Source organism: Primulina huaijiensis, chromosome 4 (assembly GCF_012295235.1).
Source record: "Primulina huaijiensis isolate GDHJ02 chromosome 4, ASM1229523v2, whole genome shotgun sequence".
In the NCBI taxonomy this organism is placed as follows: Eukaryota; Viridiplantae; Streptophyta; class Magnoliopsida; order Lamiales; family Gesneriaceae; genus Primulina; species Primulina huaijiensis.
In genome coordinates this window covers 10261294-10275277 of record NC_133309.1, presented here as the reverse complement: position 1 = coordinate 10275277, position 13984 = coordinate 10261294, and the positions used below count along the sequence as shown (strand labels likewise).

The following is a 13984-nucleotide window of genomic DNA, read 5'->3' as shown; positions in this document are numbered from 1 at the left end:
TTGATGTATTTTTCTGCCCGGGATAATAAGTCTTCGAAATCCCCGGGCACTTTTTTGGTCAACGACTTGAAAAATTCACCCTCCCTCAAGCCTTGGGTGAATGCCGTAGTTTTTGTTTCAGTAGCGCAAGTAGGTACATCCAAAGCCACTCTATTAAATCTTTTAATATAAGCCCTCAAACTTTCATCCAGGTTCTGTTTGACTTCAAAAAGACTAAAAGCGGTCTTCTTGTATTTCTTGCTGCTACTGAAGTGGTGTAGGAACACCTTCTGGAAGTCTTTAAATGAATTAATACTCTGAGGGGACAGTCCCTCAAACCACCTTTGAGCTGAGTCCACCAAAGTGGTGAGGAACACTTTACACTTGATTCGATCTGTGTAACAGTGTAACATGGCCATGTTTTCAAACCTGGCTAGGTGCTCCTCAGGATCCGCATTGCCATCGTAATCTTTTACTTTGGCGGATTTAAAGTTCCCGGGAAGAGGTTCCCGGACAATGATATCAGTAAATGGGCAGCCCTTAGCAGTAGCTCGAGAAATGCTACGACTCTCCAACTGCCCTTCCAGAACTTTCATTTTCTGTCTTAACTCCAACAACTCCTCAGCCACGGTAGGTGATTTGGATCCAACACTAGACTCCTCATCCTCTCCTCTCACTTCCTCCTCCCTCAACTCTTGCTCTTGCTCCTGCTCATTGATTTGCACATCCCCGGGTGGTGTAACTTGACGAGAAGTTTCTCTCCTGGCCACAGCCTTCTCCACCGCTTTGGAGATTATTCTTGCCAACTCCTCCGGGGTCATGGTAATAAGATTGGGTCCCGTGGGAGGAACACCCTCACCTTGCCCCGAAGTACGCGCATTATCCCCATGAGCCCGGGAATTTTCTTGGTTAGTTCTTCGAGTATGAGCCATATCAACGCCTTAATCTCAAGTTTCTCACAGACGGCGCCAATGATGTGACTTCGTTGAAATGGATGAGCCGGGTAAGGAGCTCCAACGGGTCAAATCAATAATTTATAGTTTTTGGGGAATTTGAGTGAAGATAATGACTTTAATAGCACCTGCAAACAATGAAAGGAACTCGTGAATGGGCGCCGGAGAGGTGTCTGGCGTGGCCACTCCGATGCTTAAGTCAGCAGGTTGAAGATGAACACAAGCAATATTTGGGAGAAAATATGTATAATGCTTAACAGTTCAAAGATTTCAGACCCTATAAATGACATTAATACCTGCTATTTATAGTAGAAGATGAGGTAGGTACCTCGATTCCAGTGTTACCTACTAAGTATGGCAAGTCGGCTGCTCATACCCTATCTTCTGATGACTTATAGGACACTCCAAGCCCAAGTTGTTCTGACAGATTAGACGTCCTGTATCAATCATACTCGAGTATGGTTCAATTCTCGAGGTGGCTCGGGCAATTGATTACCCGGGTACTTATATGAGAGCTCGGGCGATGATTGCGCGGGAGACCGGGCTGTTCGAAGAATACTTGGGAAATATGTAGTGCTCGGGCTCTTGATAGTGTCCGGGTCATCAACGACCAGGTTTCTTATGGAAACGACCCGGATCCTTATGGGGGTATCAGTATTCATAAGCCCGCTCGTGAGTATCAATTTCCATATCATCCAGAGGATTTAAAATTTAATTTTCCAACACAATAACGCGACTAGAATCCATTTTCAACAGAATCAACACAAATTACAGAAAAACCAATAACCAGCAGGAACACCCGTAGGACCAAAAAAATTTAACTCTGAAAAATAAATCTGAATATTCTTAAGCAATATTTTTTATTCACCGATCTCTTTTGCAACTTCAGTAGGATGTTTTGAAGACAACCTCTTCAATGCTAATGAAATCTCTTAAAACTGTTTGACTGGGGTATTAAAATGTGAGAGAAAAACCAGAAGAAAACAAAGAAATGGCTTTGTAGAGGCAAGTGTTGAACACTTTCTCCTTAAGAAGAATTTGCCCTCACAATGTGCTTGAGTTTTGTGGCAATCTTCTCCCAAGATACAACTACAACTCTTGAATAATGAGCACTCAAATATTCAAATTCTTTCACAAGGAAATGAAGGAAACTCTCTCTTTTAGAAGAAGGAAGAAGGAGATGCAAAAAGATGTAATGTATGTTTGATTTTCAAAATATCAAATATTTAATGTTTTCCAAATGAAGAGACATGATCTTTCATTAATGGGGATGTCCCTTGTCCATGGTAACTGATCACAATCATCAAACAATGCCAAGGAAATGAAAAAATACAAAAAAAATCGAAGGGACACGAAAACAGCACGAAGGGACCCGCGCGCGCGCAGCACCTGCCGAGAGCTCTCGGCAGGAGCGCGCGCACTGCCGAGCGCTCTCGGCAGCGCTCGGCAGGCTCGCGCGGCTGCGCGTGCTGCTGCCCTCGGCAGGCGCTCGCGCGCGCCTGCGCGCAGAACTCGCGCAGCCGCGCGCAAGTCACTGTTCACGAATTTTTTTTTTTTTTTCGATTTTCGATTTTTGTCTCCTACATGTTCTGACTACTCGTTTGAGTTTCTTTCAACATATGATAAACTCTTTCGAGTTTTATTCAGAACCGCCGAACTTAATATTCGTTCATTAAGTATCGTTTTTGCGTTTCGAATTTTTCCAATCAAACACATTGATTAATTTGCTTAAATTTCATTCATTAAGCATCAAATTTTCCAACAAAATTATATGACTTGAAGACTTTAAATGTGATTGATGGGTTTTGCGAACAAATTTCATAAAATTATTATTATTATTATTATAGCATGGTTTTATAAATTTAATTTAAATATATGTTTTTGGTAATTTTGATGACATATACTTGGTAACTGCGGTTGCCTCTGCTTGAATGTCCCAATTTTGAGGGCAATCTTGGTTGTACTGTTCATTGGTTTTTTGAAACTCAAATACCAAGTGAACTTAGGAAACTTCAAATTAATTGTCGATTATCTTACTTGTTGATGCTTTGCTTGATGATTATTTTTACTTGCTTCAGCATTTTGATATAATTGATGGCTGCAATATTGTGCAATTTATGTTTCTTGATCATAATGATGTGTCTTTGAAACTGATCCTAATTGTTTCATTTAAAGTAATTGTGTTCAGATCAGTAACATATTTGTTTTATACTTTCGTATGAGGAATTGATATAATATTATCTATGTTTATATATACCTATCTAGGAATTTAACTGTTGTCTGTTCATGTAATTTCAGCTGATGAGTTTATTAATAAAAGCTTCGTCCTTGATGTAATGTGTTGGTCAAATAAAGGATCTAAATTATGTTATGATGTTCGTATGGCAACACTCAATTATCAACATGGCATAGAAAATAATAGTAATTGTAATATGAAAATTGTAAAATGTGAGTTCAGGTGTGTCCTATATATAGTTATGCTCAACAAAAGAATGTATTATAATATAATTATATAATATTTGAGACTTATTTTAATTTAGATTTTAATAACACAAAATCTTATTCATGTTTTCACAATAGTTTATCCAATTAAAACATGTTATCATCTTCTGCCATCAACTTTCTTCATCTATATCCTTCATTTTCATTTAATCCTTACAGAAATTTACATTAATTTTTTTTTATGTTGTATTGATTCTTTAATTTTTCTTAAGTTCGTTTTCATGTTCACCAATTGACTATGTTTTTTAAATTTTCATATATTCAAAAATACCATTATATGATGTATGGATTATTAGTTTGGTTTGTTAATTTATTACTGCGGAAATTTTTGCGATATTTTAGTACTCAAATATATTTATGTCTCTTTATTATTTATTTTATTAAAGTTTAGATGTTCAGAAATACTGCTTATCCTCATCTAAAATGTGCGGCACCCAGTTTTCTTTACCCTTTTGTCCTCTTACTTCACCTTAGTAATATTTTCCTCTCTCACAATCACTCCATGTATCCAATAAAACCGTTTCAAACGATATTTTATTCTCATACTATGCACGATTCTCTCTACACTCATGTTCTCTTTCCAATTCCAAAAGTTCTCTCTTATATTTCACAAAAGACCTATTTCTTTCCTCTGAATCTCTATGATTGTTGGTTTAGCTTCACGAAATTCGCTTCCCTCTTTCAAATTTTCTATCTCGAAAATCTTTCACATAAGACTTTCTTTCCTTTGAATTTGTTGGTGAAGATCTTTCACACAAGACTTTCTTTCCTCTTAATTTTTTGGTTTGGCTTCACGAATTTCGATTAACTTTTTTCAAATAATGTAAGTTTCCTCCCTCTTAATCTCACTGGTTTTTCTTGGTTTTCATTTACTATGTAAGGATGGCTTATACACGTTTTTGTTGAATATCTATTCTATTTTATTAAAGATGAGCACATTATAGAAACTGTCAATGAGGTCACCAAATTATTTATATCCATTTTTTCCCCTCAGATATGTTAACAATAGAATTTAACCGTCTTTCTCTCATTCCACGTCTAAAGAAATTGATTCAATTTCAAAATTTCAACCACATAGGGCCACCGGCCCACCACCCACATTACTGGAAGAAAATGCTTCATTTGCATTTCAATTTCAAAATCTCCATCTCTCACCCTCCACGTTCGAGAGCAAGCTGCTTCAAATTTAAAAAACCTCCCCCGTCCCATTTTTAAAGGAAGAAAACTGCTTTGATCTCAAAATTTATCTTTTTAAGATATTGCACACTGGAGATTGGCCAATGAAGAACAATTTTCCTCTCCAAATCGGTAATTTATATTTCATTTTCTCATTCTCACTTTCTCAATATCAGCACTAATCTTTGCATATTATCTCAATTCTATTTTTGAAATTTCAGTCAACGTACAAATGGCCCTCTACTCAACTCTGCAGCATCTATGGTTTAATCTCTTATCTATTGTTCCTTTTATTATATAAATTAGTAATTTTGCATTCTACTTTTCTCTCTAAGATGTGTACTTATCATATTATTGCATAAATTTATGTTTTAATCCTCCAAGTTTGCTTTTCATAGTTGCTCATAAAATTGCTCTCGACATGCTCGATGAAATTTGAGAAAGAAGATTATTTAGTAGAAGATGTAAACAAGTATTAGCAACAACGATCCATTATCCAAGGTATGAAATATATAAGAGATTCAAATTCTTTTTCTAAAAGTGTTTGTTTTCAATATGATGTATTTAATTATTTGCATAAATATACAGTGTTATTAAGGAAATAAATATTTTGATTTATGAATCTCAAAAATTTTGTGGCGAATTTTATAGTGATTTTGAATGATTTTGTGTTATCTATTTCTTTTTGTTATAATTTTTTTTCCTTATGCTCGCGTTGATCTAATAATTTTTTTAAATTACAAATGTCCAATATTCATTCTATAAATTGATTAAACAACATTCAAATGTTTAATATTATCTTACACACGCAACGCGTGTGCATCGGTCGCTACTTTTAGTTAAATGTTTTAATTACATAAGTTAAATATTTTGTGTATATTGACATGTTTAAAATATAATTTTCTACATTATTGCATTAAAATGTATTTTTAAAAGTTAATCGAGTTGCGATCGAGAAACGGAGACCGAGGGCTGATAATTTCAAAATTTTTTATTAAATAATTGTTTTTAATTATTTAAAATATGAATAATGCTTTTTCTTATTTTTGAAAATAAGGGGTTTTGAGGTGATTTTATACGCCGAGACGTAATTTTTATCGGTGTGAGATTTTCAACAAAAATACGAACGTTTTGACAACCCGACTAATAAAGTCACAAACTCTATTAAACAAAATATTTTAATTAAACGCTAATGGGTTAAATGAAGCTAATTAATATGGTTAATAGGCCTAAGCTAGTAATTAGAGTTTGATTAGGATTTTATTAAATAAATAAGTACAAAACCCTTCCCCACACCCATAATATCCCACGCCCCACCTCCCCAATGATTTTATAAACTCTTCCCCCACCACCAACAGTACACATGCACGAAAGTTCAAGGATAATCACGTGGGTTTTGAAAAGAAGTTTCGAAGGTTTTCAAGGGAAAAATCAAGCCATCGTCTTCGTGTCATCGTTCTTCGACTTGTCGACGTTAAATCGTGCGTTTAAAACGCAAAGGCACGCCATATTTCTTTCCTTCAAACATCTATCACACAATAATATTTATTTGAACATGTTTTGAAAGAAAAACAAGGCACACACTTTAATATTTTCATATATGCATATTGTGTCGAGGCCCGTATTTCGTATTTGTAAATTTGCAGAATTATTTAAAATTTTTCTTATTAAAAATAAATAACATACCTCATTCATAAAATAAACTGATAAAAAGCTTAATGTTAAAATTGCAGCGGAAGTAAATGTTGTTTTCAAGTCACAACTTAAAAATAGTTCAACAATATAAAATGAGTTTTGAGCTTAAAATGATAAATGAACTGAAGCATGAGGTCCTCAGGTTCCTACTACTGCCGACCCAAGCAAGCTCACTGGTCCCCGCTGTAGTGCCCAAATTCAGTACACGTATAAACCATGCATTTATTTAATTATTAAAGCATTTATTGAATTTTTTAAAATGAGTCTTAGTGGTGCATGATTTATTTACATGCATTATTCTAAATTATTTACGTTTATGTGATGCACGTTAAAATGTATTTTTTGAGTTTCATGTTTCAGTAGTTTATTCGATGCGGGATCGAGGAACAGAGACCGGTAACGATGTTGGCAAATATTTTTACGTGGTATTTTATTTTAAATTAGGATTGGGGCATTTTAAATGACTTACAAGTTTTAGTATTTTAAAGTCTAATTTATTTATTTAGTGATTGAAGGGTTTAAAATTTTTAAATTTTGAAGCATGTGTATTTTATTTCAAATGTAGGAATGCTAGTAATTTAGTGGAGAATGAGTATTTTAATTATCATGAAAATTGCTTATTATTTATTTAATTAAGCTAATTAGCCCCTAATTACACCTAATTAATCACACACACGTTACACACACTCACACACACTTACACGTTTTTACACACACCATCAGCACACACATGTCATTCTATCTTCTTTCAATTCCTTGAGAGCAAAATACTAGGGTTCCTAGAGCACCAAGTGCAGCCACCCCTCTCCCCTATATTTTCCAGCAAATTTCATTGATTTTCTTCAAATAAAATCGAGCCACCATCGTCCCGGATCAACCTTCGCTCCGTCTCCGCGTCGGTATCGTCGTTTCGGTATTTTTAAATATCAAAAGGCACGTATATTCTTTCGTTTATGCATCGATCTTGTCATATTATGCGTTGTGTTGTTATTTATGCGTAAAAATACATGTGTGATGTGTGGAAGTTTGAGCAATGATGTTTGGATCAAGTTTGAAAGGGTTTTTGGATCACAAATCACGTTTTTGCTGTCATTATAAAAAACTGCGATTTTTCGGTCAAGTTTCTAGAAAAAATTTTAACATATAAAACGTAGTACTCTTTGATACCTTTGATTTGATATAAAATTCGTAATTTTTGGAAGAGAAACGAGTGAGTTATGGTTGTTTTTGTGTGACTGCTCAAACCTGCGATCTTATGAAAATGATGTTCATCATGTTTTGAAGTTTTTGAGTTGCAGGCTTCGTTGGGCACCGTCGGGCTTGTGCTACTGCATTTAGATATGTTATGGGATGAGTTTAGATGTTATTTGGTGGTTCATTTGGGTCGGGATTGGCTTGGGATATAATAGAAGTCGTAGGAAGCGAAACGATGTCGGATTACGGGTTATTGTCGTATTGAAGTTGCTTGTCAATGCTTGGAGATGTTTGGGGTGTTTTTACGAGTTTGAATCAATGTAATAGCATCCTAGGATGAGTCTCAAGGTGTTGGTTCATGGTCCTTAGGCTTGGATTGAGAGAATGAATGAATAAGATAGCGAATTTTCGTGAATGTCCAAGTCCAGAGGCTACCCGGACCCCGACACGGAGTCCGTGTCCTTTTTCCTTCAACAACACGAATTTCCAGAGCCTACCCGAACCCCTACCCGGACCCCTACACGAGGTCCGTGTACCTCTCTTAAAAAAAAAATTTAAAATTTTAAAATATGAATATAAAGTATAGGAAGTGTTTTGTGGTTATGAATATAAAATATAGGATTTGTTTTGGGGTTCTATTTCATGGTTTAGTATGATGATTAAACGAGGTCAAGTCCCGAGTGATTTAGAATGTCATAAGCTATTTATTTACTTCGGTGGTGAGCAGAAGTACCTACGTCTAAGCTATGAAAGTTATGTGTTTGAACTTACGTTAGTATGTTGCAGCAGCGGCCCCAAACGAGAGCCAACGAATCCTTCAACGCCAAGTAAATATGTTCGCGTGCAAAGAAAATATTTTCAAGTTTTTGAGGTATGCTAATTGTCTTGTGACCGAATTATGTTTAGGATTGGAAAGCGTTCAATTATGAACAGGGACCAATCCGCCTTTAAATTATGAACGGGTTTAGATCAAGATTGGAAAGCGTTAAATTATGAACGTGGACCAATCAGCCCGTTAAATTATGAACGGGGATCTCATGTATGTGGCAGTGGATACGTCCCTGTCATCCTAGTACTGTGGTTTAGTCTTATCAGGTGATTATGTTATGGGTCACTTGCTTTAAAACATGCCTCTACGAAAAATGATGAGATTATGTATGTTCAAGTACGTTATAGTATGCAGCATGTTTAAGAAAAGTTTTCACGTTATGGCACGTCTATGTTGTGTAAGCATGTTCCAGTTCATTTCATGTTCAAGTATGTATGTCCTATTTTGAAGTTGCGTGTGGTTTTATTACGTATTATTCGTTACTACCAGTTTATGCGTGTTGAGTCTTTAGACTCACTAGACTTGATCGATGCAGGCGAGGATGTTTATGAGGAGGCTGGAGGTGGGGAGCAAGGAGCAGGCTTGGACTGAGCGGGAGGCTAAACCCGAGGACCGCCATGTTTTAAGTTTTATGAAAACATTTATTTCTTATGTCAAACTTTAAATTTCAAATCTTTTGTTGCAACAACTTGAGAGATGTACAGTTTTACTTCTTTTATCGAATTTTGAATGTTCACTTTTTATTTAAGAAAATTTTAAATTTTTCCGCAAATTTTATGTAATAAAAGTACGGTACGTTACACCCGCCCTTAGTCCCGACCTCATCAGTACCTACAACAATCAAGTCTAGTGAGTCTAAAGACTCAGCATGCATATATCGTGGATAACAAGTAAATATATCATAAAATCGCATGCAACGTAAAAATATCATATCGTAAAGCGTAACGTGAAAAATCATGTTATGAGTAATTATAAATACGTCCATAACTGAAAATCATACGTAAAATGTTTGCTCGATAGAGCCCTGTCATAAAATAACATATGATAATTTTCTGTAGAGATAATGTTCTACGCAAGTGGCCTATAACGTAACATGAATCGTCTGATCAGACTAAACCACAGTATACTGGGCGGTAGAGATCATCAGAGCCCTTGGATTGGATATCCGTACCCATACATAAACATAAACCGGTCGTAAGTCACCGGATGAAGCAATAATCCCATAAGCTGAATCCCATAAGCGTGAGGTGGCCACAAGACATATCACATATATCTCAAAAATAAACATTTTATATTTTATGCACGTAATATAATTAAAATCCTGTTTTATTTTACCAATTGGGTTGGATCGTTCCCAGGCTCGCTACGACCTGATTCTAACATGAGAAACATGCAATTATTTTTCTTGAGACTAACTTCGTAATTGAACCCAAAAACGGGGCCAACTAGACCAACAACTTAATTTCTTACCATGACTCCGTACCAACCCAAACCAACATCGAACCATCGTTTATTCATGGTCAAAATACGTCTAACATGATGAAATAATGCTCCTAAGAATTGTAATACTCTAAATTTGGTGAATGTAGGCCAAAATTGTGAAACGCTCTTTCGAGAGTCATTTTGGCACATTACACCGTAAATTCTCGTACGACCTCTAAACTTAACCAAATCACAAACGGCCAAAAGAATGACCTTCCTAACTCAATAAGGTACTGTCCAGTCTAAGGCCATATGCCAAAATCCAAACAAGAACTCGAAACAAGCCTCTGAACCGAAGCCCAAGCTGCTGTCAACAAAATGCAGCAGGAGCTGCTGTACTTCCTTTGCTTTGTTTACGAGGCTATTGGCCATTGGGGGTTGAACCACTGACAAGAGCTTCTTACCAACATCCTAAGGTGTGGCTCGAACCATGGCTAAGGGATAGAAGCCAACCAAGATCCACCCAACACCCTAAATTCGAAACTCACACACCAAAAATAGAAAAAGAAGGAAACCGAGGGCCCTGTCTTGTTTGTTTAAACTTTCAATGGGATCATGAACCAAGCCATGAAAGGCCACCTTGGTCATGTCCTAGACCTGCTAAGGAAGGGTCCTAACCATGGTTACAGGCCCAAAAGCCAACCAAGATTCGAACCTCCTTGAACAATCAAAACCAGAAATTTCGAGACTCAACTTGCAACTATGGTGGAGTTGCTGTTAAGTCTTGAATCCAGCAAGTTGGGGGCTTAAACTAATGGACCAACATGATCCAAACACACCCTAGTACGTGTCTATATGCAGCCTTGAGCGCCTAGAACCGAGCCATACCCTGAAGCCACAAAAACAAGGCAACCCGTGAAGTACAAGGAAGAGTGCCAAAAATCTGTGCAGAATTTTTATTCATGTTGCTGTCAAAATTTCGGTTTTTATCATGAATCAAGAACATGTTATGGTTTAAAAATAGATATATGACTTGATTGATGACCAAAGAAACAAGATATTCATGCCTGAAATTTGTTTGAAACGAAAACAAATTAATTACGACGAACGCGGCACGGCGGAGACGGAGTTCTCTTTTTCTTTCTTGTTTTCTCTCTTTTTTTTCCTTGAAGAACTCACGATTTTTCTCTGAAATTTTACTCTGAAATTTTGAGAATGATGGAGGGAGAATGGCTAGGGAAATGAAGGGAAAGTTTGCAAGATAAAAGGGAGAAATAAATCTTGCTATCCTTTGAGTTTGTGAGATATGGAATGATAATGATATCAAGGGATTTGAGGGATATATGAGGGATGAGAGGGCCGATTTCTAGATAACAAAATATGATAGTAATATTGCTTAAATATTTAATTATTGGTGATTAAAATGAATGGAATTATCTACCAAGGAAAGAAATAAAATGGTGAGTTGTTAAACAAATATCAAATCTTTTAAATGGGGGCCGAAAATTGCTAGATAAATGGGGATGAAATATTGCTAAATTATTGAATTTTATCTCCTTAAAGTTTTAAACACTTAATGATGTATTTTAGTGAAATAGTAAATTAATTTGAGATAGGCATTATCTTGCATGCATAGCTAAATCTTTAAAATAAATTACTAACATGTTAAGTTACAATTTCTTAAATAAATTAAGCCTAGATTAACTTATCTCAATTGGTCACACATTTTAATTTAGGCTTTTAATTAATTACGGGACATAAAAAAATTTATTTACTACGTATCTCTAATTAATTAAATAAATCCTTAAACCTTCTTTTACCTTAAAACAAATTATTCTTTGACTTAAATTAAATATAGGAATATTTTCTTATTATTAAATTTTATCTCAATACTCCAACTCCGGTCCGGCCTCGCTTATTTAACCGAAAAGATGATAACTAAACTACTGCGTAAAATAACTCAACAACTTTTAAAAGAATGAATTTAAATCCTCATGCATAAAAATCATTTTAATTTAAATAATAGTAATTATGCATGGCTTATACGTAGTCTGATTTAACGAGTTCTACGTATTGTATGGTTTTAAAAACATGTATTTTGATCCAAAATTCATGAAATTTATGTATCTAAGGTGCTGCCATGATTAGGAAGGGAGAGGTTATGTTTTACACAAGTTTAAAGAGTCCTAATCACCCCAAAAAGCTGCAAACATGAGTATAATAAAGCTGGAACCGTAGGATAGGAAAACCAAAGAGGAACCGTGAGTTGGAGTTGCCTTTGTGTGCATGTGGGATTCATGGGGCTCGGTTGTTTTGAATGGTCCCTTGGGGCTTGGCCAGGGCTAGCTGCGGCTCGAGTAGGGTTGGGGCAGAGGGCCTGGTGGAGTCCTAGAGGGCTACGATGCGCACAGCCAGTTTAGGTAAGAGTCCACGCTGCATAGGACTCTTCCCGTAAGGAGTTGGTGATCGGCCGAGAATTTCAGGGGGTTAGCTCGGTTGAGGGCCGTGCTAGGTGGTCTGGACGGTGGCCAAGGATGGTCCAGGGAAGGTTAGGAAGGGCTGGGCTCAGTGGTGGCCTGGGTAGAAGCCTCCACGCCCAGTGACAGCAGCAGCACGTGAAGAAGCACTAACGCGCAGCTTGTGTCTTCTGATTCAGAAGCTTTGTGCTTGGGCTCCAGGGCCTGGGTTGGTCTGGGCTGGGTCTGAACGTGGTCTAGGGATGGTCAGTATAGAACCCGTAAATCAGACTACGTATAATCCATGCATAATTCTAGTATTTAAATTAAAATGATTTTGATGCATGAATATTTAAATTCTTTTCTTTAAATATATTTATTTCATGCAGCAGTTTAGTTGCTACCTTTTTCCAGTTAAATAAGTGAGACCGGACCGGAGTTGGAGTAAAGAGATAAATTTTAATATTAAGAAAATATTCCTAGAATTTATTTAAGAAAAATAATAAGTTAATTTATTGTAAAAGAAAGTTTAGGGAATTAATTAATTAATTAGAGATAAGTAGTAAATAAATTCTTTTAGGTTCAATAATTTAATTAAAAGTCTAAAATAAAATATGTGACAAATTGAGATAAGTTAATCTAGACTTATTTTAATTAAGAAATTATAATTTAACATAATAGTAAATTTATCTTTAAAATTTAAAGATTTGGCCATGCATGCAAGATAATGGTATTCCTTAATTAATTAATTTATTCACTAAAATATTTAATGGGTCGATCAAACTCTAAAGAATTAAAATACAAGATTTAAGAAATATTTCCCCTCCATTTTTTTTAAAGTTTCGACCCCCCTCTTTTTTTTTTAAAAGAATTTAATTAGTGGGGAAATTATTCTTTAAGTGTCTTTCCTTATCTATTTTCTTGGTAGATAATTCCATCACACTAAATCATCAATAATTAATATTTAAGCAATATTTTTTTACCTATTTTAATAATCAAATTTTCGGCCCCTCCTCTTTATTTTTAAAAGATTTTAATTAGTTGGACCAATCATTTCTTTATTTCTTTCCTTAACCTTTATTTGGAGATAATCCCTCACCATTTTTTTAAATCCTCATTAATTATTAAAAAAGCAATTTCCCTACCCTACTTTATTTATGAAAATCTGCCACCCCCTATTTTAAAAGATTTAATTTTGTTTAACAACTCATTCTTTATTATTCTTTCCCTTAATCTTTTCTAGATAGATATCTTTCCCAACTTTTAAATCACCAACAATTAAATAATTAAGCAATTTTCCTTTGTCCCTAGACCATAAAAAAACGTCCAAGTGCACTCCTAAATATCCCCCAAAAAATCTTTTCATATAATTCCATTTCCCTTATCTATCAAACTAGAAGATAGAAAGATTTTTCATTCCATTTATCTTGCCATCTTCCCTATCTTTCCCTAGCCATTCCCTCTACCCTATTTTCGAAATTTTCAGAAGAAAATAGAGAGTAAAACGTGAGTTCTATAGAGGAAAAGAGGAGGAGAAATCGAGAGAACCAAGGAAGAAAGTAAGAAAGAAACTCCGTCTCCGCCGCGCCGTATCGTCGTATTAATTCGTTTTCCTTTCAAACGATTTCCAGGCTTGTTTATATCTTTTTTTCAATCTCCAATCAAGTCATATACATGTTTTTAAACCATATTTGTTCATGATTTTTAATAGAAAAACCGAAATATTTCAGCAACTACACAACAAAATTCTGTACAGATTTTTCTACTTCCCCTCATGC

At 35.4% G+C, this 13984-nt stretch overlaps 1 long non-coding RNA gene across 1 annotated transcript; it reads left to right on the top strand.

Annotated features, from left to right (window-relative positions):
• Positions 1-2721: 2721 nt before the first annotated feature.
• Positions 2722-5271, top strand: LOC140975933 (uncharacterized). The gene is made up of 3 exons (XR_012175081.1): positions 2722-4742; positions 4832-4874; positions 5009-5271. It is a non-coding gene; the product is annotated as an uncharacterized lncRNA (long non-coding RNA).
• The last annotated feature ends 8713 nt before the right edge of the window (positions 5272-13984 follow it).